Source organism: Schistocerca nitens, chromosome 3 (assembly GCF_023898315.1).
Source record: "Schistocerca nitens isolate TAMUIC-IGC-003100 chromosome 3, iqSchNite1.1, whole genome shotgun sequence".
Taxonomy (NCBI): domain Eukaryota; kingdom Metazoa; phylum Arthropoda; class Insecta; order Orthoptera; family Acrididae; genus Schistocerca; species Schistocerca nitens.
The window spans coordinates 862,395,419-862,422,717 of NC_064616.1; the positions used below are offsets into that span (position 1 = coordinate 862,395,419).

Genomic DNA, 27,299 nt, shown 5'->3' on the forward strand with positions numbered 1-27,299 from the left:
CTTGGATCCAGATGATTTCATAAACTGACAATTAACATTGTTTCTCCCTGGAGGACAGATATGCAGGTTTCAGGGCCCACCACTTCCACACAGTGGAACCAGCAAGTCCTCTGCAAGAATTTAATGATAGCACCAAGACAGACTACCTGGGGAGGATTATTAGTGTGCACCTTGTCTTTGACCTAATCAGGGGTTAGTGTAAGCATGCTTCAACACGAGTTGCTCTGTCAATAATCTAGGTATACAGGGTGGAGAAAAACTGTGTCACTAAATTTTAACCCTGGACAGCCAATGCCAGTGGGAACAAAAATTACTAATCTTGTGTAGGTCCACAGCACAAAATTTCTAAACTACGGAAACTTGGCACCACGCACTCTGATTGGCTTCGGGATTGCCCTATTGCTGGATGCTCTGAACAACACATGACCGCGAACGCTTTGCCTGCCAGAGATCGTGATCTATCCAAGGTGGCCCGCATGCTCGGTGGTAGCGTGCCAGCCTTCCACTCTGGGAGTGAATCTGCAAGGGTCCAGACACATCCATTGTAGTTTCACGATAAGACGTACCAGGAAAAAACCTGTCAACAGCTGTTAGTTTGCATACATTAAGTCTTTTGCAAATTGTGTTGGTCCTGGAAAGGGCCATTTTGTAGCTAGGACATTGTTTACTTAAAGCAGGTGCTCGAACTGGCGACCCTCTGACGTGACAAGCTTGGTAACGCCCAATGGTGTTTTGCCGAACTCTTTTACAGATCCCTGGCATTGCCCTGATGTGATTGGCGGTATGTTGAATGCGATGAGTTAACTCCCTTTCGTTTCTAGGTAGTTCGTATCCTGGTGGGTGAACTGGAACCCTAAGAATCCCCACAGGAAAAAGTCCGGTAGCGTGAGATCTGGTGATTGTGGGGACCATGTATTACGAGCAGCTCTGCCAATTACCCAGCCATCGAAGAGTTCATTTAAGCATCCACGCACAGCACGACTGTTAAGTGTGGACACCCTATCATGCTACAACCACATGCATAGCGGTATGTCCAGGGGAACATCTTCCAGCAGGCCAGGTGGAGTTTCTCGCAAAAAGTGAAGGTAACTTGCCCCAGTAAGTTGAGGAGGAAGACGGACCGGCCCAGTCAGATGGTCACCCACAATTCCTGCCAAAACGATGAGCGAAAATCGTTCCTGGTGTCTGTGGACGTACATGACGTGAGGATTTCCCCTTGCCCAGTAATGAACATTTCGAGTGCTGTAAAGGCCATCCCAATGGAAGTTGCACTCATCGGTAAGCAACACAATGGCAGGGAAGTCGGGATCTCGTGCAACATGTCGCAGAAACCACCAGCAAAACCCTAGGCTGTGTTCATAGTCAGCCACAGGATTTAGGTCTTGGACAGGGTGGAAACTAAATGGATGCCAGCCATCATTCCTCAAAACGTCCCAGACTAACCGATGTGTGACTCCCATGTCACGTCCAACCGCGCTCGAGTACTTGGCGTAGGTGCTTCCTCCAAGTGCTCGAGAACAGTCTCTTCAAACGCAGCATCCCGCCGTGTTCGAGGTCTTCCAGCATCATCCTGATATCCTGCTAACGAGCCTGTTTCGCCAAGTCGCCGGTGAATTGCTGTAAATGTCTGTGGGTGTGGGTAGCGTCTTGCTGGGTACTGTTCCTCATACAACTGTCGAGCTTCATGTGCATTACCGTTAGCTAGTCCATAAGCGAAAACCATATCTCGTTCTTCAAACGAATACTGTGCTGCCATGCTTACTGTAATACTAAATTGCAGGTGAATGTCACTGATATGAGGTAGAGACAAAAAGCAAGATCTATTAGACACATCGGCGTATCACGTTGGGGCAGTGAAGGAGCGAGGGACGTTTGTATGTACCGACAACCATAGCGCTACCCGTCAACTGACGAACGGCAATAGGGGAATCCCACGGCCAATTGGGGTGGCACCAAGTTTCCGTAGTTTAAAAATCGTGCGTTGTCGACCTACACAACATTAGTAATTTTGATTCCGACTGGCATCTGTTATCCAGGGTAAAATTTCGTGACACATTTTTCTCCACCCTGTACATAAAAATAGGATGTACGTTGCAGGAAAAAAAAAATAGTACGCCCTTTCAGAGGTTTCCAATTCACTCAAGATTTATTGTTGCAACAGTGCATATGGATTACATGAAATGACTACATTTACAGATCAATAGCACAAGCACTTCTGAGGTACTGGGCATTGACCCATGCTGAAACAGCCATACTATTACATGGTGCAGCCTTCATGGGTAGCAATGCTGGCACTGACTCTGGCCAGTCCATCACACAGATGGCAAATACTGTCCTGGGATACATTGTGCCACAGCTGCTCTACTTGTTGATGTAGTTCTCTAAAGAGTTGTTGGTTGATGAGTCACTTATCGTTGCATCATATCGCACTAATGCTTGTTTGGAGAAAAGTCCAGAGATTATAAACGACTTGCAGAGCACAATGAGTCTCATGGGCAGTGTGTGTGTGTGTGTGTGTGTGTGTGTGTGTGTGTGTGTGTGTGTGTGTAAGCATTATCCTGTTGGAACAACACATCACCTTCCTGTTGCAAAAATAGCAAAAGAACGGGTATCACAACATTCTGCACATTCTGAGCATTGGTTAGTGTCCCCTCCAGAAATATCAAAGGTGGACGAGAGTTTTAGTTTATTGCACCCCAGATCATAAGGCCTGGGGTTAGGCCATTGTATTTTGGATGAATGCCCTCTATGAGACAGCACTCACCAGGTCTATGGTGTACGAGCAAACAACCATCACTTGTGTGCAGGCAGAATCTGCTTTCACTGCTGAAGCCCACGGCGTGTCATTCCATCTTCCAAGTGACCGCACCAGTTGAGCTGTGCATTTTGATCCCGTGTGTGAGTGGAAGATGGGCTACAGGTGTGAGTGCCCATAGTCCCACTGCTTATGACTGGTTCACAACAATTCATGTTGACATGTCTGGACTCACAAGTCCTCTTATCTGTGGTAGCTGTACAATCTGCCACTGCTGCCCTTACAATACGACAATCCTGATGGGTGTCTGTGCTGCATAGATGTCCAGAACCTCACCCATGGGTGTGAGAATGTTCACATGACCACTGATACCAGCATCGCTGCACAACTGACACAGCATGTCCAACTTATGTGGCAATTCTCTGAGAGGATCGTCCCGCCACTCCAAGAGCCACAACTTGCCTCCTTTCAAACTCGGTCAGGTACAGACAAAAAAGGGTTTTCTACTCCGGCATGTAAGCAGCCCTGCACAGCACACATGTTGTGTGGGTAGTATCAGCATGCCTTGCAGGGCCTACATATGTGGATGGGCTCGGCTGAACAGAGAGAGCAAGAGGAGATGGATAGTCAGAAAGTGTGCAGCATGAGGTGAACAGAGAGGGTGGATAATGAGGTGGAGAGAGAAATGGGGTAGGAGAGATGTACAGACAGAGAGGGGGGATGGACAGAGAGAATGGGAAGGAGGGGACTGTGCGGGTATATCAGGATGCCTTGCAAGATTCACAGGTGCGGATGGGCACAGCTAAGCAGAGGGCGGTGAGGAAGATGGATAATGAGAGATCGGGGGGGGGGGGGGGGGGGCAATGAGGTGGACAGGGAAATGGGGCAGGGGGAGAAAGACAGGAAGAGAGGGGGGGAGAGGTGATGGACAGAGACAGAGGGGATGAAGAGATGAACAAAGAGAGTGGGGAGGAGAAGATGGACAGATAGAGAGGGGAAGAGGAGATGGGCAGAGAGAGATAGGAGGAGGGGGAAATGTAGGAGGCAGATAGAAGGTGTTGGGGAGTAGTCGCCAGGTGGAAAAGGAAGAGGTGGAGGAGTAGATGGACAAAGACAGGGGGAGGAGGATATGGACAGAGGGAGGTAGGAGGAAGATATGGTCAGGGAGAGAGTCAGGGAAGATGGGCAAATAGTGATGCGAGGATGACATGACAGAGAGGTGGGGAGATGAGATATGTACAATATACAGGGCATTTGTTTTAACTTGAGATAACTAAATTTGTTGACTTGGAAATAGCATTCGACAATGTAATGTTGCGGCCACATGTAGTAAGCGTTGCTTCACGCAGTGGAGAATGGCAAAACAGAGGCACGCCGGCGACCAAGGCGTTGCGAAGTAGGCAGGCACAGATAGCCTTGCTGACAGCAGCAGTCTACCAACAGACTGATGCAAAGACGCACACAGACCGAGCGCTGAGCGAAGCCTGGAGAGTGCTGAGTAAGGGGAAGTGAGGCCAGCACGCTAAGTTACGCTGCAATATACTGCGGGAATAATAACAAAAAGCTACCACCGAGGGTAAAAAAGTCCTCCTGCTGGATATAAATAGTGGAGCACAGGCAGCAACAGACAGAAGCCATTAGGAAGCAGTTTGGATCTGAGGACGGACGTGGTCCAAGTCCGAATGTTCAATCTTCGTAGGTGACGATTCCGGAAGTCTGTTCCAGCTCGCAGGAGTAATGCGTTCACCACCAGATGTCAACGTCAGCTCTGGAGGTCGGCCCGAGTTCGGTCGGCACCATGGCTGACTAACTACAGCGAGAACTTCCAGCAGGACCGGCTGCAGCGCGGTCTTTGTCACCGGCGCCGCCGGGACTGATGCCTGGACTTCACGGCAACTCGGACCCACGGCACGTGGTCCGTCCATGACGGGACTTCACGGACATCGCGACTGACGGCTTCCCAGCCGCTGGTGCAGCAGGCATCGGCAGCTGACCTCACGGCGACGCGGCTCCGAGGGCATGCCCGTACTGGGACGCAGAGTTCATTTCAACCACAGGGCATCCTGGCTTCAGCGGAGCACTGGTGGCCTGAGGCTCCTAAGTGTGGTCAGCGGCGCGTGTTGCGCACATTGTTGGAGAATCTACACAGCAGCAGCCAGGCGGAGGGATCCGCAGGGCTGGGCAGCGATGACGAGGGAGAAATTGTGAAGAAAGTTCAATAAATAATTGTAAAACTCCACGCCGTCTCAGTCTTTGGCGCAGCCACTGTGTCTGCTGCTAACAAGTGGTGCAGAAGCCGTAAAAAGTGGTGTCAGGTGCACCCACGCCACAACTTTGACTAGCACCATGCGGAGCAACCGAGAAACACCGAATAGGGTGAGTCCAGCAACTGCCTTTTCTCTATGTTTCCTGTGTAGCTAAACATGTCGAGGGTAACGTTAAGGGATGTGAGAGTGTCATTTGAAAGGCCTAGGAGCCCTGAAGACTTATCGCAGTTTCGTGGGAATGATAGTCACGTTAACTTAGTACCATCTAAATTTGTAGTGTGTGGATTAACAGGTCATGTCGCTCCTTGCGATAAATTTGTAGCAAGCACTTGTGATGTGTGTGGCTTCATGGTCATGTGACGGGGCAATCTGGTAAGTCTAGATGGCTTGCCATTAGACATGCTAGGAATTAACTTGCTTCTGGGTAATACAACTCTATTTTTGTGAGGTGAGGTATACCACACGGAAAATGCCAGAGACACGTGCAACCGGGACAAGTGACGCCGTAGTCGCATTGACAGAGCAAGTTAAGAAACTGATTGAAGAAAATAAGTTGCAAAAGCAGCACATGCAGAGGATGGAGCAACAATTGTTGCAAAATACTCAATCAGGCTCGGGAAGACAGTGTGGAATGCAAGGATACTGTCTTTTCCGGTGTGGCAGATTGTTCAGCGGCTAATTTGATACCTTCCTTCTCGGGTAAAACATCAGAGGATGTGAATGTTTTCACTGGTGACATACGTAGTACGGCTAGACTGTGTGGCTGGTCGGATGAAATGTGCTTGCAAAAGGCGAGGTTATGGTTAGTAGGTGACGCAAAGACTTATGTGGCATACCACGAAGGGTTAGAGGATGCTACTACATTCACAGAGTTGGCTGAGGGATTATTGCAAAGGTTTAGGAAACAAAACAGTGCCAGATTTTTTTGAGAAAAATTGGGGAGGGTGATGCAAAAAACGGGTGAAACGGTTGAAGAATTTTCAGACAGAATTAGGAGAACGAATGCGCACACATATGAGTTAACACAAGATATGAGTGCAAAAGAAGTTCTATTGAAAGAAGCACAGAATAGAGCTTTAGACGCATTTTTGCGAAGGGTCTCGCAGGATTTTTCACGCCGGATACGGATGGAAAATCCAAGTGACTTAGCAGCAGCATTGCGCGTAGCTACACATTTGCAGGAAGTGGATAGTGCCACTAGAAGCGGCAATGACAAGAAAATTTTTTCGTCTTGCAAAGAGTGTTACTGTTGTGGGAAGCAAGGTCATTTTAAGGGACAATGTCGGGAACCACAGTGTTTCAATTGTCATAAAATAGGGTATAAGTCACGGCAGTGTAAAGCCAAAAGATGGGTTAATGATACAGCAGGTAAAAAACTGTTAAACGAAAAAGGGAGTGTTCCTGCCATCGGGAGGCATTCCCAGTAAAAAGAGGTACTCAGAGAGTGCACGACGTCGTGGATTGTAGTTTGATGGTTTGGATAAAAGATAAGTGGCGAAGAGTTTTAGTGGATACTGGAGCGCCTTTATCAGTTGTCAGTGTGGACCTCGTGGGCAAGAAAGGATTGGAAGCTCCGAGATACAGATTGCGCGCAGTAGGTGATAAAAAATTAGATGCACTAGGGACAGCACAGCACAAGTTTAAGATAGGGAACGTGTGGTTCCGGGAGCAAATGGAGGTGTTGTCAACTGTGGGACAGGGATTTTCAGCGATACTTGGGTTGGACTTTCTGATTTAGCATCACGCCAAAATTGTCCTTTCGCAACATACGTTGGAACTCGATGGGAACTTGTTCTCAATGGGTACAGCCGTTGCAAATGTTTCAGAGTCGCAAGGTGCACTGATAGCTGAGGTGATACCAACTAAACTGCGTACAAGTGCATTAAAGGTGATTTCGTGTGACAAAGTACGAACAGGTACAGGGAAGTTGATCTGGGTACCGGTGGATGTCGATGTGCCACAGCAGGGGTTATTCTTGGTAGAGCCACTACTGAGTAATGAGGTTTTAGATGAAAAGCATTGCTTTATTAGTAGGAGTGTATCACTGGTAACGGACATAAACGGGCAGTTTATGGTTCCGGTGAGTTTAGATAACTTCGGGCAGGATGATGTCGATCTGCCGAAGGGATTAGTTCAAAAATATGGCTCTGAGCACTATGCGACTCAACTTCTGAGGTCATCAGTCGCCTAGAACTTAGAACTAATTAAACCTAACTAACCTAAGGACATCACACACATCCATGCCCGAGGCAGGATTCGAACCTGCGACCGTAGCGGTCACGCGGTTCCAGACTGAAGCGCCTTTAACCGCACGGCCACACCGGCCGGCTCGAAGGGATTAGTAATAGCCACAGTAGAGCTATGGATGAAGAGGACATCGATAGTTTGAGGCTAGACTATGACGTAAAGCAAACCATCAGCACATCTGTACTTCATGACAAGGTAAATCACTTGAGAGGAAATGATCGATTGGGTATGGAAGCATTATTACTAAAGTATAAAGCATTGTTTGAAGCACAGGGTATGTTACCTGCTACACCGATAACACAGCATCATATTCCAACAGGGAATCACGCTCCGGTGTATCGTAAGCCATACAGACTACCGAAACAATTACAACCAGTAGTAGAGCAATTAATAGAGCAACAACTGGAAGATGGGATAATCCAGCACAGTAATAGTCATTGGTCTAGTAGCGTGGTTCTAGTTCCGAAGAAGACACCAGACTGGTCGAAAAAATTTCGCTTTTGTAGCGATTACAGACATTTGAATGAATGGACAGTGGCGAACGTATATCCAATTCCGAATATCACAGAAACGTTAGACAACCTAGAGCAGTGTAAATTTTCCTCCACTATGGATTTGCGAAGTGGTTATCACCAGATTGAAGTATATCCGGACGACAGGCCAAAAACAGCATTTACGACGCATTGTGGTCACTTCGAGTATAAAAGAATGCCGTTTGGACTAAAAAATGCTCCAGCAACATTTCAGAGGTTGTTGCATGGAGTCCTTCGCGGGTTGAAACCGAAAAAATGTATGGTGTATCTGGATGACAGTATAGTTTTTTCAAGAGATACAGAGCAGCATGTGGAACAGTTACAGGAGGTGTTTAAAAGATTAGAGGCAGCACAGCTAACATTAAGTTTGGACAAATTCCATTTTGGCACAAGTAAATTATCTCGGGCATGTTATCAGTCAGGACGGAGTACGGACAGATCCTCGTCTCACCTCCGCAGTACGAGATTTTCCGGTTCCGCAAACGGTTAAACAACTGCAATCGTGTGTTGGTGTTGCGAGCTATTATCAAAAATTCGTACAGGGGTTCGCTGATATAGCGAGGCCACTTATTAAGTTGCTAACAAAAGGTGTTACCTTCCAGTGGACGTCAGAGTACGAGAAAGCATTTCACGAGTTGAAATGGATAGTGACATCAGATCCAGTTTTGAAGTTTCCAGACTTTTCGAAGGAGTTTATACTACAATGTGATGCATCTAATCACGCTCTTGGGGTTGTACTTGGGCAAGAAATTGAGGGCAAAGAACATCCGATGGCGTTCGCGTCTCGTCAACTTAACTAGGCGGAACAAAATTACTCCATGACGGAGTTGGAATTGTTAGCGGTAATATACGGGATTTCGTACTTTCGATGTTATCTGTACGGTAGAAGGTTTAAGGTTGTGACCGATCATTCAGCTCTGAAATGGTTATTAGGTCTGAAAGACCCAGAGAGTAGGCTAGTGAGATGGGCGCTGAAACTCAGTGAGTTCGATTATGAGGTAATACACAAGCCAGGTGTGAAACATGCCAATGGTGATGCATTGAGCAGGAAAGTGGCAGTATTACAAGTAACAGAGGTGACTGAAGATGAGTGGAAAAGGACACAAGCCGTGGATAGTGATTGCCAATTGTTCAGAAAGCAACCGCAGTTCCTAGTAAAAGGACGAGATACTTTGCAGGTCGACGAAATGTGGCCCGCGCGTCGTCGTACCAGCAGCGTTAAGATCCGAAGTTTTGCAACAGGCGCATGACCATTTTCTTTCAGGACATGGCGGGAGAAGAGCTACGGATAGGCGGATAGCAAAGAAGTTTTGGTGGAGGACACGACGTCAAGACGTGGACGAGTATGTCAGGAATTGTGTATCATGCGCACAGCGTTCGGACTTGAGCCATCAAAAGATTCAGCTTGAAAGATTGCCAGAGGCAGACAGACCTTTCCAACAAATCGGAATTGATGTATTAGGCCCATTTAACAGGAGTGCAGCACGGAATAAGTATGTGTTAACAGTGATTGACCACTTTTCTAGGTATTTAGTCATGGTCACATTACCAGATCAGAAAGCAAGTGCGGTGGCACAAGCTTTAGTTAATAATTGGTAACTCAGGTATGGGATACCTCAATCCTTAATCTCGAATCAAGGTACTAATTTCAGGTCTGATCTGATGAAGCAACTGTGTGTAAGTTACTGAAGGTAAAGAAACTACGGACTAGTCCATTCCATCCACCAGCAAACAGACGAATGGAGAGAGTGCATTGCACGATCGCTAAGATGTTGAGTCACTATGTACATAGTCAACACACCAACTGGGATGTCTACTTGCAATTCGTAACCAGTGAATATAATAGTAAGGTACATACGTCGACAGGACTGTCGCCGTACGAAGTGGTGTATGGGCGGAAGATGCCATCACCTTTTTACATGCTTCGTCCAAGGCTGGGAGCAGAGGGCGAGCATGTAAGGCAATTTGCGAAAACCATTAAGGAAGTATGGCAGAGAGAGAGATGAGCTAACACGAAAGCGTTGGAACGACAAGAATGGATGGGAGGTACAACGAGGAAGTTGCCACAGTACAGAGTAGGCCAATGGGTGTTACTACCTAATCCGTATGTTACAAAAGGGAGAACCAAGAAGTTCACAAACAAGTTCCAGGGACCGTACCAGGTAGTGGAAATGACATCACCTGTCAATGTAAAATTACAATTGCCTACCAAGACAACGGTGGTTCACGTTAATAGAGTTAAGCAGTTCCAGGGGGTAATAGATCCGTGTATATTTTGGCAGAAAGCGAAAAGAAGCGCCAGAAGCAGACAGTAAACCGGGTAAAGTATAAGTTGCGTTCGAGGGATGTGTAGTTAGCAGTGATTGTCATGTGTGTGTTATTTTTGTGCGTGGACTAGGGTTATTTTATTGGTATTAAGGGGTAGTGATGGGAGTTTTATCCTTCTCTCACCATTCTGTAGGTGATGAAGGATGGGGTACAAGTGGATAGTATGGGGCGTAGTCCTCTGGCAGCTGACACAAGCTGGCCAGGTACAGGATTATGCTGTTGCGAAGTGGGGTGTTGTTCAGGAAACAACCGGATGTGGTCCTCACGAGTCACGAGTGGACGCTTCGGCTGGCACTCAACATCCTGCATGTAAGGAATGAGATGTGGCAGCTACAGGAGTTGGTATCGAGTGTGAAAATCGTTGCATCTAAGAACGGAATATTACGGGACGTGCAAGAAGAGTACGAGGCTTTGGATAGGTCATGTAAGGAAATAAGGGAACAACTGCACCAAGTCGTGAGCATGATTCCCGGGAGGACAAAGAGAGTAAAGAGGGGTTGGTTGAATGCAGGTGGGAAGTTGCTGAAAACAATTTTTGGAACAGTGGATAGTTCACGCATTGCACGGGCAGGTGGGTGTGACGTTGATGTCACCAGAAAAATTAAGACGGAGTCTGAAGTAGGCAGAGGGAGAGTTTCCAGAGGGGGCAGAGCACGTAGTGCCGATAATTGAAGCGAGTGTGTCACTTTTTTATCATATGTCTAGGATTAAGGTAACAACGGATCTAGTTAAGATGTATATAGAGATTAGATTTCCAGTAACTAATGTGGGGATACAGTATCACTGTCCCCCCCCCCCCCCCCCATGAACCATGGACCTTGCCGTTGGTGGGGAGGCTTGCGTGCCTCAGCGATACAGATGGCCGTACCGTAGGTGCAACAACAACGGAGGGGTATCTGTTGAGAGGCCAGACAAACATGTGGTTCCTGAAGAGGGGCAGCAGCCTTTTCAGTAGTTGCAGGGGCAACAGTCTGGATGATTGACTGATCTGGCCTTGTAACATTAACCAAAACGGCCTTGCTGTGCTGGTACTGCGAACGGCTGAAAGCAAGGGGAAACTACAGCCGTAATTTTTCCCGAGGACATGCAGCTTTACTGTATGATTAAATGATGATGGCGTCCTCTTTGGTAAAATATTCCGGAGGTAAAACAGTCCCCCATTCGGATCTCCGGGCGGGGACTACTCAAGAGGACGTCGTTATCAGGAGAAAGAAAACTTGCATTCTACGGATCGGAGCGTGGAATGTCAGATTCCTTAATCGGGCAGGTAGGTTAGAAAATTTAAAAAGGGAAATGGATAGGTTAAAGTTAGATATAGTGGGAATTAGTGAAGTTCGGTGGCAGGAGGAACAAAACTTTTGGTCAGGTGATTACAGGGTTATAAATACAAAATCAAATAGGGGTAATGCAGGAGTAGGTTTAATAATGAATAAAAAAAATAGGAGTGCGGGTTAGCTGCTACAAACAGAATAGTGAACACATTATTGTGGCCAAGATAGACACAAAGCCCATGCCTACTACAGTAGTACAAGTTTATATGCCAACTAGCTCTGCAGATGATGAAGAAATTGATTAAATGTATGACAAGATAAAAGAAATTATTCAAGTAGTGAAGGGAGACAAAAATTTAATAGTCATGGCTGACTGGAATTGGTCAGTAGGAAAAGGGAGAGAAGGAAACATAGTAGGTGAATATGGATTGGGGGGAAGAAATGAAAGAGGAAGCCGCCTTGTAGAATTTTGCACAGAGCATAACTTAATCATAGCTAACACTTGGTTCAAGAATCATAAAAGAAGGTTGTATACCTGGAAGAATCCTGGAGATACTAAAAGGTATCAGATAGATTATATAATGGTAAGACAGAGATTTAGGAACCAGGTTTTAAACTGTAAGACATTTCCAGGGGCAGATGTGGATTCTGACCACAATCTATTGGTTATGATCTGCAGATTGAAACTGAAGAAACTACAAAAAGGTGGGAATTTAAGAAGATGGGACCTGGATAAACTGAAAGAACCAGAGGTTGTAGAGAGTTTCAGGGAGAGCATAAGGGAACAATTGACAAGAATGGGGGAAAGAAATACAGTAGAAGAAGAATGGGTAGCTCTGAGGGATGAAGTAGTGAAGGCAGCAGAGGATCAAGTAGGTAAAAAGACGAGGGCTAATAGAAATCCTTGGGTAACAGAAGAAATATTGAATTTAATTGATGAAAGGAGAAAATATAAAAATGCAGTAAATGAAGCAGGCAAAAAGGAAAACAAATGTCTCAAAAATGAGATCAACAGGAAGTGCAAAATGGCTAAGCAGGGATGGCTAGAGGACAAATGTAAGGATGTAGAGGCTTGTCTCACTAGGGGTAAGATAGATACTGCCTACAGGAAAATTAAAGAGACCTTTGGAGAGAAGAGAACCACTTGTATGAATATCAAGAGCTCAAATGGCAACCCAGTTCTAAGCAAAGAAGGGAAGGCAGAAAGGTGGAAGGAGTATATAGAGGGTTTATACAAGGGCGATGTACTTGAGGACAATATTATGGAAATGGAAGAGGATGTAGATGAAGATGAAATGGGAGATAAGATACTGCGTGAAGAGTCTGACAGAGCACTGAAAGACCTGAGTCGAAACAAGGCCCCGGGAGTAGACAACATTCCATTAGAACTACTGATGGCCTTGGGAGAGCCAGTCATGACAAAACTCTACCATCTGGTGAGCAAGATGTATGAGACAGGCGAAATACCCACAGACTTCAAGAAGAATATAATAATTCCAATCCCAAAGAAAGCAGGTGTTGACAGATGTGAAAATTACCGAACTATCAGTTTAATAAGTCACAGCTGCAAAATACTAACCCGAATTCTTTACCGACGAATGGAAAAACTGGTAGAAGCGTACCTCGGGGAAGATCAGTTTGGATTCCGTAGAAATGTTGGAACACGTGAGGCAATACTAACCTTACGACTTATCTTAGAAGAAAGATTAAGAAAAGGCAAACCTACGTTTCTAGCATTTGTAGACTTAGAGAAAGCTTTTGACAATGTTGACTGGAATACTCTCTTTCAAATTCTGAAGGTGGCAGGGGTAAAATACAGGGAGCAAAAGGCTATTTACAATTTGTACAGAAACCAGATGGCAGTTATAAGAGTCGAGAGACATGAAAGGGAAGCAGTGGTTGGGAAAGGAGTGAGACAGGGTTGTAGCCTCTCCCCGATGTTATTCAATCTGTATATTGAGCAAGCAGTAAAGGAAACAAAAGAAAAATTCGGAGTAGGTATTAAAATTCACGGAGAAGAAGTAAAAACTTTGAGGTTCGCCGATGACATTGTAATTCTGTCAGAGACAGCAGAGGACTTGGAAGAGCAGTTGAACGGAATGGACATTGTCTTGAAAGGGGGATATAAGATGAACATCAACAAAAGCAAAATGAGGATAATGGAATGTAGTCAAATTAAATCGGGTGATGCTGAGGGGATTAGATTAGGAAATGAGACACTTAAAGTAGTAAAGGAGTTTTGCTATTTAGGGAGTAAAATAACTGATGATGCTCGAAGTAGAGAGGATATAAAATGTAGACTGGCAATGGCAAGGAAATCGTTTCTGAAGAAGAGAAATTTGTTAACATCGAGTATACATTTAAGTGTCAGGAAGTCGTTTCTGAAAGTATTTGTATGGAGTGTAGCCATGTATGGAAGTGAAACATGGACGATAACCAGTTTGGACAAGAAGAGAATAGAAGCTTTCGAAATGTGGTGCTACAGAAGAATGCTGAAGATAAGGTGGGTAGATCATGTAACTAATGAGGAGGTATTGAATAGGATTGGGGAGAAGAGAAGTTTGTGGCACAACTTGACTAGAAGAAGGGATCAGTTGGTAGGACATGTTTTGAGGCATCAAGGGATCACAAATTTAGCATTGGAGGGCAGTGTGGAGGGTAAAAATCGTAGAGGGAGACCAAGAGATCAATACACTAAGCAGATTCAGAAGGATGTAGGTTGCAGTAGGTACTGGGAGATGAAGAAGCTTGCACAGGATAGAGTAGCATGGAGAGCTGCATCAAACCAATCTCAGGACTGAAGACCACAACAACAACAACAGTATCACTGTTACACAGTGAATCCTTATCCGGTCAGATGGGAGTGCATGGGGAAGGGCGTACAGTTCAGGACACAGGAGGTTTATTAATTTCTAAGGAGGGGATACTCATGCTACTATGTCGAGTTTAGAGTTCAGTAGATGTTTAACGGAGTCAGTTTCCATTTGTCCATCACGGGTTGTTTCCACAGGCAAGGGGTCGTGTGAGATCCAGTTATTTAGGGCAGAAGCAGAAGCTTCGGAGTGTCGGAGAATAATAGTGAAGCCTATGCCACATTTTCAGCAAGTTGGGAGGTATTGGTTGTATTCAGTATTCGCTATGGAGAGGATATCAGCCAAGTGTTATGAGAATGGGAATTGGACAGCAACCACGGAGATGGAATTACGGGACAGTGGTTTGCTAATCAACAGGACACATTGTGAAATAGTAGGGGATCGTTTCAGCTTACCAGCGACAGTCACGAGAGTCATCAAGGTTACAGATATTCATCTGACGTTGTACTGGCCAGATGCGTCATTCAGCATCGCTCCAGGAGAAAATTTGACGTATATTAATGACACCTTAGATGCTACACTATTTCAAATGATAGATAAACTAGTAGATTCGGAGAAAGGTCAAATTTCAATGCAGTAATTATTAAGGCATGTGGAGGAGTACGATACCAGGCGGAAATGTATCATAGTGACCATTGGTGTTTCAACCAGTACTATTACCGTGTTGATTGTATTTATCGGTGTGGTATATGTCTTATTAAAATGGAGGATTCAGCATGTTAATGCAAGACCGCTCCATGAGATCCCTGTAGAATGCATTACCAGTAGGGCATGAGTCAGGGCAACCTGCATGTATATAGGGAAGAAGTAGAATGTAGGATAGAACTAGAGTTAACGTATAGGGTAAATTCGGGGACGAATCTAATTTTTAGGAGGAGGCAGTGTTGCGGCCATATGTAGTAAGCGTTGCTTCACGCAGTGGAGAATGGCAAAACAGAGGCACGCCGGCGACCAAGGCGTTGTGAAGTAGGCAGGCACAGATAGCCTTGCTGAAAGTAGCAGTGTACCAACAGACTGACGCAAGGACGCACACAGACCGAGCGCCAAGTGAAGCCTGGAGAGTGCTGAGTAAGGGGAAGTGAGGCCAGTGCGCTAAGTTACGCTGCAATATACTGCGGGAGTAATAACAAAAAGCTACCACCGAGGGTAAAAAACGTCCTCCTGCAAGATGTAATTAGTGGAGCGCAGGCAGCAACAGACAGAAGCCATTAGGAAGCAGTTTGGATCTGAGGACGGACGTGGTCCAAGTCCGAATGTTCAATCTTTGTAGTTGACGATTCTGGAAGTCTGTTCCAGCTTGCAGGAGTCATCCATTCACCACCAGATGTCAACGTCAGCTCTGGAGGTCGGCCCGAGTTCGGTCAGCACCATGGCTGACTAAATACAGTGAGAACTTCCAGCAGGACTGGCCGCAGTGCAGGTCTTGGTCACAGGCGCCACCGGGGACTGACACCCGGACTTCACAGCAACCCGGTCCCATGGCGCGTGGTCCATCCATGACAGGACCTCGCGACTGATGGCTTCCCAGCCGCCGGTGCAGCAGGCGTCAGCAGCTGACCTCACGGTGACGCAGCTCCAAGGGCATGCCCGTACTGGGATGCAGAGTTCATTTCAACCACAGGGCATCCTGGCTTCAGCGGAGCACTGGTGGCCTGAGGCTCCCGAGTGCGATCAGCAGCACGTGTTGCGCGCATTGTCAGAGAATCTACACAGCAGCAGCCAGCCGGAGGGATCCGTAGGGCTGGGCAACAACGACGAGGGGGAAATTGTAAAGAAAGTTCAATAAATAATTGTAAAACTCCACACCGTCTCAGTCTTTGGTGCAGACACTGTGTCTGCTGCTAACAAGTAGTGCAGAAGTCGTAACAGTAAAGTGGTGCAAGATGTTCAATATTCTGAGAAAAATTGGGGTACTGCATAAGGAGACCAGGTAATATACAATATGTACAAGAGCCAAGAGGGAATAATAAGAATGGATGATCAAGTATGAAACACTCGGATTAAAAAGGGTGTAAGACAGGGCTGTAGTCTTGCACCGCTACTGTTCCATCTCACATCAACGATGCATTGAGGGAAATAAAAGAAAGGTTGAAGAGTACAATTAAAATTCAGGGTGAAAGGATATGATGATATGATTCGCTGATGACATTGCTATCCTGAGTGAAAGTGAAGAAGAATTATATCATCTACTAAATGGAATGAACAGTGTAATGAGTGCAGTATATGGACTGAGAGTAAATCAAAGAAAGATGAAACTAATGAGAGGTAGCAGAAATGAGAGCAACAAGAAATGTAACATCAGGCTTGATGGTCACAAATTAAGTGAAGTTAAGGAATTCTACTGCCTAGGTAGCAAAATAACCGATGATGGATGGAGGAAGGAGGACATGTAAAGCAGACTAGCAATGGCAAAAAGGGCATTCCTGGCCCAGAGAAGTCTACTTGTATGAAACATAGGTCTTAATTTGTGGAAGAAGTTTCTCAGAATGTATGTATAGAGCACAGCATCCTGTGGTAATGAAACATGGACTGTGGGAAGACCGGAACAGAAGAGAATCGAAGCATTTGAGATGTGGTGCTACAGACAAATGTTGAAAATTAGATGGACTGATAAGGTAAGGAATGAGGGGCTCTGTGCAGAACTAGAGAGGAAAGGAATATGTGGAAAACACTGACAAGAAGAAGGGACAGGATGATAGGACACATGTTAAGACATCAGGGAATGACTTCCATGGTAGTAGAGGGAGCTGTAGAGGGCAAAAGCTGTACAGGAAGACAGAGATTGGAATACAGCCAACAAATAATTGAAGATGTAAGTTGCAAGCACTACTCTGAGATGAATAGGATGGCACAGGAGAGGAATTCGTGGCGGGTTGCATCAAATCAGCCAGAAGATTGATGGCTCAAGGATGGGGGGGGGGGACACTAAATATTTCGTAAACCATGTGTTGTATGGAAAAAAAAATGTTTTACATGAAAAGTTAATATTAGCAAAGGGGACATCTGTCTGTGTTACACCTGGCCACCTCCTAACTGCGCTTTTTGCATAAGTGGGGTCAACTTCGTATTTTCATGTGGGAACTGCTTCTTGTATATTTGGATTCTATGCCAAAAAACAAGTACGGTTCACTCAAACCATTGTTTTCCATTCCTTGTAGATGGCACTGAAGTTGACCAATATCAAGTGTGCCTGTTTTTGCAATTAGTAACTGACGCCTTTAATTCTACACATCGTTCATGATGTAGATGTAAACCTTTGTGTTCTAACAGTTGATATTTATGCTCAAAATTTCCTTCGGCATTGCAAATTTGACTGTACAGTACAATAGGTTTAGCTACTCCAATGTCTGGTTCAAAACTACATTTAGCACAATCAAGAAATGATGACATGTATGTAATAGTTTTCTGTATCCATCGGGATACTTGATTTTGGTGAGCCTCTAGTCTCTCCCAATCGGGCTGCTTAAATACTGGTGAGTCCCCTTGCCTCTCACCATTAGGATGTTTGATTTTGGAGAGTATCCATGGGCAATGTCTGTCATTATAACTTGATGGGCATTTTACCTTATTACAATGAATGTGGTTTGTATTCCACGTAACAGTCAGCATGTTAGTTAAGGCGGCTGGATGAAAATACACACTGAAACCAGTCACCCTGATGATGGGTTCGAGGGTGACTCACCACAACCTACCCTGAATGTAACAGAGAACTATATTACCATACAGGTAGTTTATTTGCCATAAATGTCAATGTCTAGTCATATTATTTGTACTGAGCAATCACATTTACAACACTCAAGTAACATTTGAACACCAATATTTACCATAAGAACAGTTGTTTACAGTTACATTGTAAATGACATGTACAATTAAATGTGTCAGTTCTTAATTGCAAAACTAGGCACACTTGATACTTGTCAATTACAGCACCATCTAGCATGAATGGGAAACAATCGTTTGAATAATCTGTATGTATCTTTTGGCACAGAATCCAAGCAGTCAATAAAATTGGAGGGGGGGGGGGGGTGTCCTACTTGAAAATACTAAGTCCGTGCAGCAAGGGTGATTAACTGGTGACCAGTTGTAGCACAGGCAGGTCCCACTTTACTAATATTAACTTTTCACCTTGAACTTTTTTCTTTTTTGTACAATGCATCATTTTTTAGATATTTAGTGGTCCCAAATTAAATCAAAAGCTCAGTTACGCACAGATCATACAACAGTTCCTCTTACTTTCAAATTTAATTCGGTACTCCTATGTTTTGTCTGAACAGAATTACTAATGGAAATGGCATAATTGACAAAGGTAATACTGATGGAATGTGCTAAAAAACAACAGCTAGCTGCTTTCAAGACAATTCTAGAATGTGATGATTAGAATGCCATTTTCCTTCAGCCTTCGTAGACAGTATATATATATATATATATATATATATATATACAAAGAAACTTCATTCTGAATTTTTTAAATTATGAAGAGACAAGCAGCATGGCCAGTTCTTTAATGTTTATGAGGCACAACTCTCAGTACAGTGGATAGATACACAGATAAATAAATAAAACAGTACTTCCAGCTTTCAAAACCACACATTCATTCTTCAGCTAAGAAAACAGGCAAGAAGATGGGAGAGGGGAGGAAGGTCACTCCATTTCTCTTAAGTGACATCATCAGCAGTTATTCAGGGATCCTACATGTTATTTTGATCAGCTGCAATTTTTTTCATAATTTTCCTAGTAGTTTCTGTTTTATATTATTGTTTTGAAGGTTTTAGTGGCCAGTTTCCATTAATTTCATGTTTTATGCTAGGTGAAACCTGCTTTAAGCAACTATCTGGGCAGTGTTTACTTCCACCTGTCAACAAGTATCAATTACACTACACTGTTCAGCTCGTTTGAAGGTAAGTACTGTCTTTATTAAGTGCATGGTTTTTTTTTCCTGTATTGCAGTTGGTTATTGTACAACTAACACCATGTATAATGAACATGTTACATGTTATTCAGTCTGGAATAACAGGTGTCTTGTAGGTTGATATTTCACAGGAATGACTGTATTAGTGAGCCCTACAAAGTATATGATGTGGTTCTCCCATGGAACCATTAGTGCCCTTACACAAATTAGAAAGTATATATTTTGAATTGCACAGATTATGTAAGTCCACAGTCTACCACTCCACCACCTTGCTCAGTTCATAGTATGGGCTGACAGGAGACGGTTGCGTCTGAGAAATAGTGACATGTAAAAATGAAAAGAAAACAAATGCAGAAACCACATTTGAAACTGTAGTTAACAACCAGTTTACCTTGGTATCTGAAGTAAGAGGGAAAGAGTCTCTGTCAGGCCTGCAATGAACCGGCATGCAGCCAACTCACAAAAATAACATAAGGGCTGTGTCAGAGCAAAATCAAGCAGAGAGAAAATAGATTTGCTACTACAAAGTAGTAATGGGAGAAGTGTAGACTAGATGCTATAGGAAACACTGAGTGAAAGATATGAGTCGCAAGTATCACGAATCGAAGTGATCATCATAGCCACGCTACAGAAAACATAGGGACTTTGTGCAAAGATTTTAATAGCAGAAAAGAAAAGGATCAGCTGCTCACAGCAGGAAATAGTCTAACAAACTTGACTGTAAAACTTAAGGAGGTGACCTGGATGGAATAGTCAAAGTAACAGAACACATAACATACACCTCGGTAGCTGCGCAGTAAGTGCAGCAGATTGCTAACCAAAGGGGCCCAAGTTAGATTCCCAACTGGGTCAGAGATTTTCTCCACTTCAGGACTGGATGTTGTACTGTCTTCACATTGGTATCATCATAACTGACATTCCACTTCTGTGAAGGATGCATGGGCACACTCCAAAAGCCAGCAAAAAGAAACAGAACACAGGAGTGTGGAAATCTGTGAAGATTTTGCAGTGTCAGGACTGACCATATGTTCACACATTGTCAGCCATATAAACAAAGTTTTGAATGGGTTGGTGTTGGCTGAAGAAACGTTTCATATTTTGCTGCAATTGGGAGGTAAAGAGCTCCTGAAATAAATGAAGGGCAAACATATAAGCAATAAGAACTGACTGGATTACAAAATATTTAACAGCTTTCAGACAAATACAGTTAGATCATTTTATGAGAACACTGTGAGATTGAAATACATAGTATGTTGTATGTTTAGACAATTTGTGAAATTTGGGGAAGGGAAGAACATTCCATGCCTTCCTGAATATCATGTAAACACAGGGATAGAGGAGTAAATGGTTATAGGGTGGCATCATCATCATATACAATCAATATGGAAAAATAAAGGGGTAGCCAATGCATAGAACTTGAAACTGAAGTAAAAATTTATTGGACCAGGCAGTTCTGATGTACATCAGGATCTAAGAGAATGTGCTTGTGAGTTTTTACAGAAGAAGGCATCTCTTCTATCACAATATAAAAATCCCTAATGGGAAACTTTCAATTATTTATGGGAAACCTACATTTCATTGTGCAGATAACTGTCAAGCAAGACATAAAAAAATGAGCTAGAAAAATTATTTCACTGCTAGAGCAGCAATCTGCTTGGTAATATTTTTGCACAAAGTGTTCAGGCTGAAAATATTTAATGTTTACATACTGTTAATGCTCTATCTGATTTTAATGGACTATACTGAAAGAGAACAGTGTAGTATAATACAGTTCTAAGCCTTGCTAAAACGACAGGGCAAAACATATAGATTTAATAGTGATGTCAGGATACAGTGTTTTAAGGATTAGCTAAAAAAGTGAGGCTGAGATGGGGTATACAATGACAGAGATGCTAATGTAAAATTCTATGCCCTTAACAATTTCATGTCAATATTTGAGGGTGGGATCCCTAAAAAAAGATTAGAAATTATAATAAAGAAATAGTAAAAACTCTATGCCATATCTCTTCATCTCATGAGTCTCCTGGATGTGCTTCACTTTAATGGCTGCTTTACAGCCTGTGCCATATGGATTCTTGGCACCAAAACCGGAAACCGGCTTTTCTGAACTGAGGTTGTGGGAACCCTACCAACAACATATTCTCCATTCCTGTGACCCTCTTGGCCCCAAACTTCACTAGACCTTGTCCTCCACCTACTTATTTCCTTCCGTGTTCCCACTCCAGTACTACATGTGCCTTCTATCCTGCCGGTGCACCCACACAGTCTTTAAGCCTTCTCTGCTTCTGTCGCCTCCCTGTACCCCTCACCCTCCCCAATTACAGCCTCCCAACGCCTCACCTAGCAGCCCCAGTCCATCCCCACAATATCCCTTCAGTCTCCCAATGGCAAGCACTAGCATCTTCCCCCAATCCTACCCCACTACCCTTCCCCCTCCACACACCTCTTCCTTATCCCCACACCCCAAACCACCTAGATTGCTGTTCATATCAGACACTGTTGGTTCTTAGTGCCTGAAGACAATGGCCATTTGTGTGTGAGTTGTGTTTCTGTGATAGTGTGTGTATTTCCTACTCTGGAAGGAACACTCTGCCTGAAAGCTTAAGCTGTCAGCACTCTTTTTCACAGAGTCTGTTACTCAATGCCTGCTCTATGTGGTAAGTACCAACCTATCCTTTCCATATTGTTGTTATTCTATCCTGGACTTTCAATTGTTTGACAGATTCGTCTGTGTTCTGGACAAGGAGTTAAACCTGGCAACTTAGCTTCTGCACTTTTACCCATGAAATTAACCACGCACAGTTCATAAGTCAACCTGCACTTCAATTCCTTGCTTCTGATGGTGCTATGCAACATATCCAGCAGAGTTTCTGTGAAGTTACAGAGAGAATTTAAGCTTAGCCACAAGGTCAGTCTGGAGAGCTCAGGGGAGGAACAGCACTGCCCACTGAGGTAACCTGCCACAAAGTTTCACTGATTGCATAAGAGTGAGAAGCGAAGATAATACATGGGGTTCACCAACAGCCATCTTGTATGCATGTGATGTAGGCATTAAACACTCTAATCAAAGCTTAATATATATGAAGAAATGACCTTAATTACTCATCACTAAAGCTGTCATTGGTTGAAAAAGATATTTAATAGCAGCCACAAAAATCTTCGATCAACTGTTGAGTATCACAAATCTAACCAAAAATATTTTTTGTGGCTACTCCTGCTGTTCTATAGATGAATTTTTTAACTAAATGCTAGTATCATGTGTGGTACAGGAGACCTTTGTCTCTGTTGTCAAATTTAAATGTTTAACTAGTAACGTGAATAGTGACTGAAATTAATAGTGTCAGAGTCTACATGATCATTTTTATTAAATTTAAGCCATTTTGCTAGTCAGTAGTTTGTAAAGGAACAGAACGTAGCTGTATAAACACAGCATGTGCACACAGCTTGTAAATTGACTCATTGTATGGCATTCCAATAGAAATTATGCAAATTTACTATGGAACACAAAATTACTTAACTGAACCCTTGTTGAGGGACACCACTGAGGTGTATGGTGGAAAGAATACAAATATGACGGATATGGCATCAGAGAGACTGAAGGTCACTGTGCATCAAAAAACACTGACAGTTTCAATTTTAGATGGTAAAATGACAAATGAAAAGAATAAAAGAAATAGAATGTAGTAAATAAATATAATAAAGTGGAAATGTAGAAAACTAAGGATGAAAATAAAAGATAATCATAAAAGAAAAGTGGGGAGGGGGGCATTGGAAGGTTAAAAAGGGGAAAAAGTACACCCAGGAGAATCATGAGATTAAAGTATATGTTACAGTGCAATCTCCCACCTGCAACGCTCAGAGAAACTGGTGTTCGATGGGGAAAAATGACCTATTGGTAGTCACATCTCTTTAATCACACTATCAATAATGTGCCTAGCAACTCAGTACTGAATATCAAACATTTTTATTTGTATCTATATGTGTATTCTGTCCATTTGTTAGAGGCCACCCTTATGTAGAATTATATACAGTGAACACAAAGCAGTTGGTAAATGACTCGTGTAGCTTCAAATATGATCCTACCTCTTACACTGTATATCACATGCATGATGGGACTGGAGGAGGTGCGTAGGACAGGTTTTTTCAGTGGGTTCAGTCACATAATTAGGAAGCAAGAGATGAATGGAAAATTACATGGTTTCATAAAGATTTACATATTTCTTTCTTCTGAGGATCATCTCATAATGATACCGGATTTGACATTATAACACAATGAAAAAAACTCCCAAAATATACATACACACAGAATACGTAAGTATGCTTTTATAATGATAGGACAGATGGGCGGCTCTGGCATTGATAAAGGAACCATACTGGCACGTGCCAGAAAAATAATTTACATAAAAAAACAACCTTAATAAGACAGAGAAAACTTCGACATCTTGAATGTGAGGACAGTGTCTTAATCACTGCACTATATCATCTTTCATTAATTTAATTATTCATTCACAAATCAGTCAGATATGGAGTGAATAGTTGGAATTAAGCAGCAACATAATTCATGCTGAAATAAGTGCATGTGATAGAAGATTCTGAATGTCAGATCTCTTTATCAGATAAGTAGGTCAGAGAATTTACAAAGAAAAGTAGATAGGTTGAAATTAGATGTAGTGGGACTTAGTGAAGTGCAGTGGTAGAAAGAAAAGGTTTTCTGGTCAAGTGAGTACATAGTTATCAACAAAAAAAATGAACAGGGGTAATAAAGGAGTAGATCCAATAACGAATGTGAAAAGAAGAATGTGAATGAGCTGCTATGAATAGCACAGTGAACACATTATTGTAGCCAATACACACACTTCTGTCTCTATGCTGTTCATTTTTGGAACATAACTTATGACCAGCTTAGAGACAAATGATGACACTTTCTGCAGGACCAGACCACCATTTTGCAGGGCAATGCTCAAACACGTACGATGCAAGCTGTTACTGATTTGTTTGACTGATGGGGCTGCTAAGTGCTACACCACCTACTGCACTCCCCCAACTTAAGCCCTCGTGAGTTCAACTCGATTTCTAAACTGAAGGAAACACTTCACGGCATGCACTTCATGACTGCTACAAATTCTTCGGGCAACAGACCGCGCCGCTCAAACCGTCAACACAACTGGCACAGGTAAGAGTATCCTACGACTTCAATATTGCTGTCAACGGGTTATACACAATGCTAGTGACTACTCTAAAGGTCAGTAAAAATTTTAAACACATATCTATTTTGTACAAGCTGTAAATAAATAGTTGCCACTATTAAAGTTCAAACACTCGTAACTGCTACCTGCACATACGGAGAGGAGACAAATAATGTGTGATGAAATAAAAGAAATTATTCAGACTGTTATGGAGACAAAGCTTTAATTCTGATTGGGGACTAGAATTTGAGGGCAAGAAAAGGAACAGAAGAAAACACTTTATGAGAAGATGGACTGGGAGAAAGGAATTGAAGGGGGAGCTGCCTGGCAGAATTTTCCACAGAGCACAGTTTAATCATTGTCAATACTTGGTTTAAGAATAATGACAGTATGTTCTATGCACAAGAGCCTGACCTGGAGCCACCATATAGATGATATAATATTAAGATATGTATTTCGAAACAGGATTTTGAACCGCATTTCCTGATGCTGATGTGGAATCTGGCCATCAATTATTGGTTATGAACTGTAACTCAAAAGTGAAGAAACTGTAGAACAGGTAACGAAAATTAAGCATATGGGACCTTTATAAGTTAAAAGAACCAAATTAAATATCATAAACTTCAAGAAGAATGTAATAAATTCCAAACAAGACAGGTGTTGACCGGTGTGAATATTCCACAACCATCAGTTTAATACTGACATGAATTATTTACAAAATAAAAAAAGACTGGTAGAAACCAACCTCAAGGAAGATGAGTTTCTATTATGGAGAACAGCATGAACACATCAGGTAACACCAATCCTACAGCTAATCTTAGCAGATGGAGTAAAGAAAGGCAAACCTACCAACACATTTGTAGCATATGTCCATTTACAAAAAGGTTCTGACAACATTCACTGGTATACACTTTGAATTTCTGAGGATAGTAGAGATAACATACTTTCATAGAAACCAGGCTGCATTTATAGGAGTACAAGGAAATGAAAATGAAGCAGCAATTCAGAAGGGTAGATAGAGTGGATAACTAATCTAGAGATTCTGAACTGAATTGGGACGAAAAGAAATTCATGGCACAACAGAAAGGTATTGGTTAATAGGACACATGCAGATTTATCAATGAACACAGCACATTTAGTAACGGAATGAATATGTATGTATGTGCCTGTGTGTGGGGTGTGGGGAGCGGGGGTTATAACTGTAGAGGAACAGCAAAGCCCTACTGCAGTTACCAGGTTTAAATGGATGTAGGTTGCAGTCGCTATGCAAAGACGAAAAGGCTTGCACACGAGCTTGAAGATCTGCATCTAGCCATTCTTCAGACTGAAAACCACAACAGTTGTAGGCAATGGACACGACAATAACAGCTGTCCCATGCCTAATAGCCAACATACATTTTTGGAATGTCATATTGTAAACTTAAACAGCTTAGCTGTAATATTTATTATCTGTGAACATGTTTCAATATTAGCCAGTTTTCGACCTAACATATTATACAAACACAACAACAGCATTAAGAGTGTCATAATATGTAACACAAAGAATATATGAAAGTTTGAAATAAAGATTAACACGTGAAATCTGGTACCACAGTATTTACAGTACGAAAAAAAGGAGATAAAGAATAACACAGAACAGTAAGCTCTTGGAAGATTAAATTAGGCCTAAATAGAGTTTTCTTCAAACATTATAACGAATCAATGTATTAGATAGATGGAAATAATCTAACCTTGAAACTTTGTTTCTAGGAAAGTTTTAGTGTCAATCTGTTACCTACAAACACAGACAGACAGACAAAGACAGAGAGAGAGAGGGGGGAGATTTTAATTTATTTTCTCTCTGATTCATCTGTTGGCTGTATTATAGATCAAAACAATAAATAGAAATTAAATGTTTAGTACGCAAACACAACGCTGATTTCTTAGCGTCTGAATGGAGAAACGACTATTTCTAGTACTGACATATGTGACATCTTCTATCTTCTACTCTATAAATACCGAATTGAAAGCTGCATAATGGTTGCATCACCAACTTATTTTACGATAGTCAATCAACTACGAAAGCCTTATGTTGGTCGTTCTGAAGGGAAACTGAAACCTGCTATCAATTTCATTCCTTAGTGCTTTCTTTCCAGACAGTTTTGCATCATACCCACTGCAGTCATGCCGCTAGTCATAGTCTATATTCAACGTAGTATTTACTGTCATTTAAAGCAAGTGCCGCAGAAAACGCTTTAGAATGCGAATTCAAACTGTCATACTTTGACCAACATACCGACGGGAAGGTAATAAAATTGAGATTTCAATCCACAAATATTCAATGACAGGCTTTCGGGCAAAAAAGAAACATGTTATTCTTCATGATTAACACTGACGGAGTAATATATTAGCGCTAACTGTCTCGCTTTTGTGCTCGGTATGTTAGGAGCTGTCACAATACACAATCATATCTTACCTCTTCGAATGTAGCTGCCAAAAAGATGAATTCTTTTTCACTACAGGACATTTTTGATGTGCCTACTAAATCCACTGACGTAGAAAATAAACAACGAATAACGTCTTATATTGACAACAACCATTACCACTCGATAAACACAACATCATACAGAATACAACTATATCCAAACATGTTCAATGTTTCAGAGCTATCACGTCAAACGACGCTCTTGATGTATGTAGTTTAATCTCTGGTTACTGGTATGTTCGGTTCATCGGTGCATATTCAATATATCTCGCGTCGACATGAAAACGCTGTTTTTGTAACAGTAATATATGAGCTTCTTTTCATTCCGTCAGTAAGGGTGGAAAAATGTTTTATCTAATTCCATAAACTATGGAATTCTTTATTCGTTTATTTGTTTATTGACACAAAAGATAATCACGCACATATAATATATAAGTATGTTTTATGAGGGTACGGCAGGCGTTCG

At 42.8% G+C, this 27,299-nt stretch overlaps 1 protein-coding gene across 1 annotated transcript in view; it reads right to left on the reverse strand.

Annotated features, from left to right (window-relative positions):
* Nucleotides 1-27,016, reverse strand: part of LOC126248897 (protein zyg-11 homolog B-like) — a 228,465-nt gene extending 201,449 nt beyond the window's left edge. Inside the window, exon 1 of the mRNA XM_049950367.1 lies at nucleotides 26,825-27,016. The gene's annotated coding sequence lies outside the window, so the exon portion shown is untranslated. The remainder of the gene's footprint in view (nucleotides 1-26,824) is intronic.
* Between the last annotated feature and the right edge of the window lie 283 nt (nucleotides 27,017-27,299).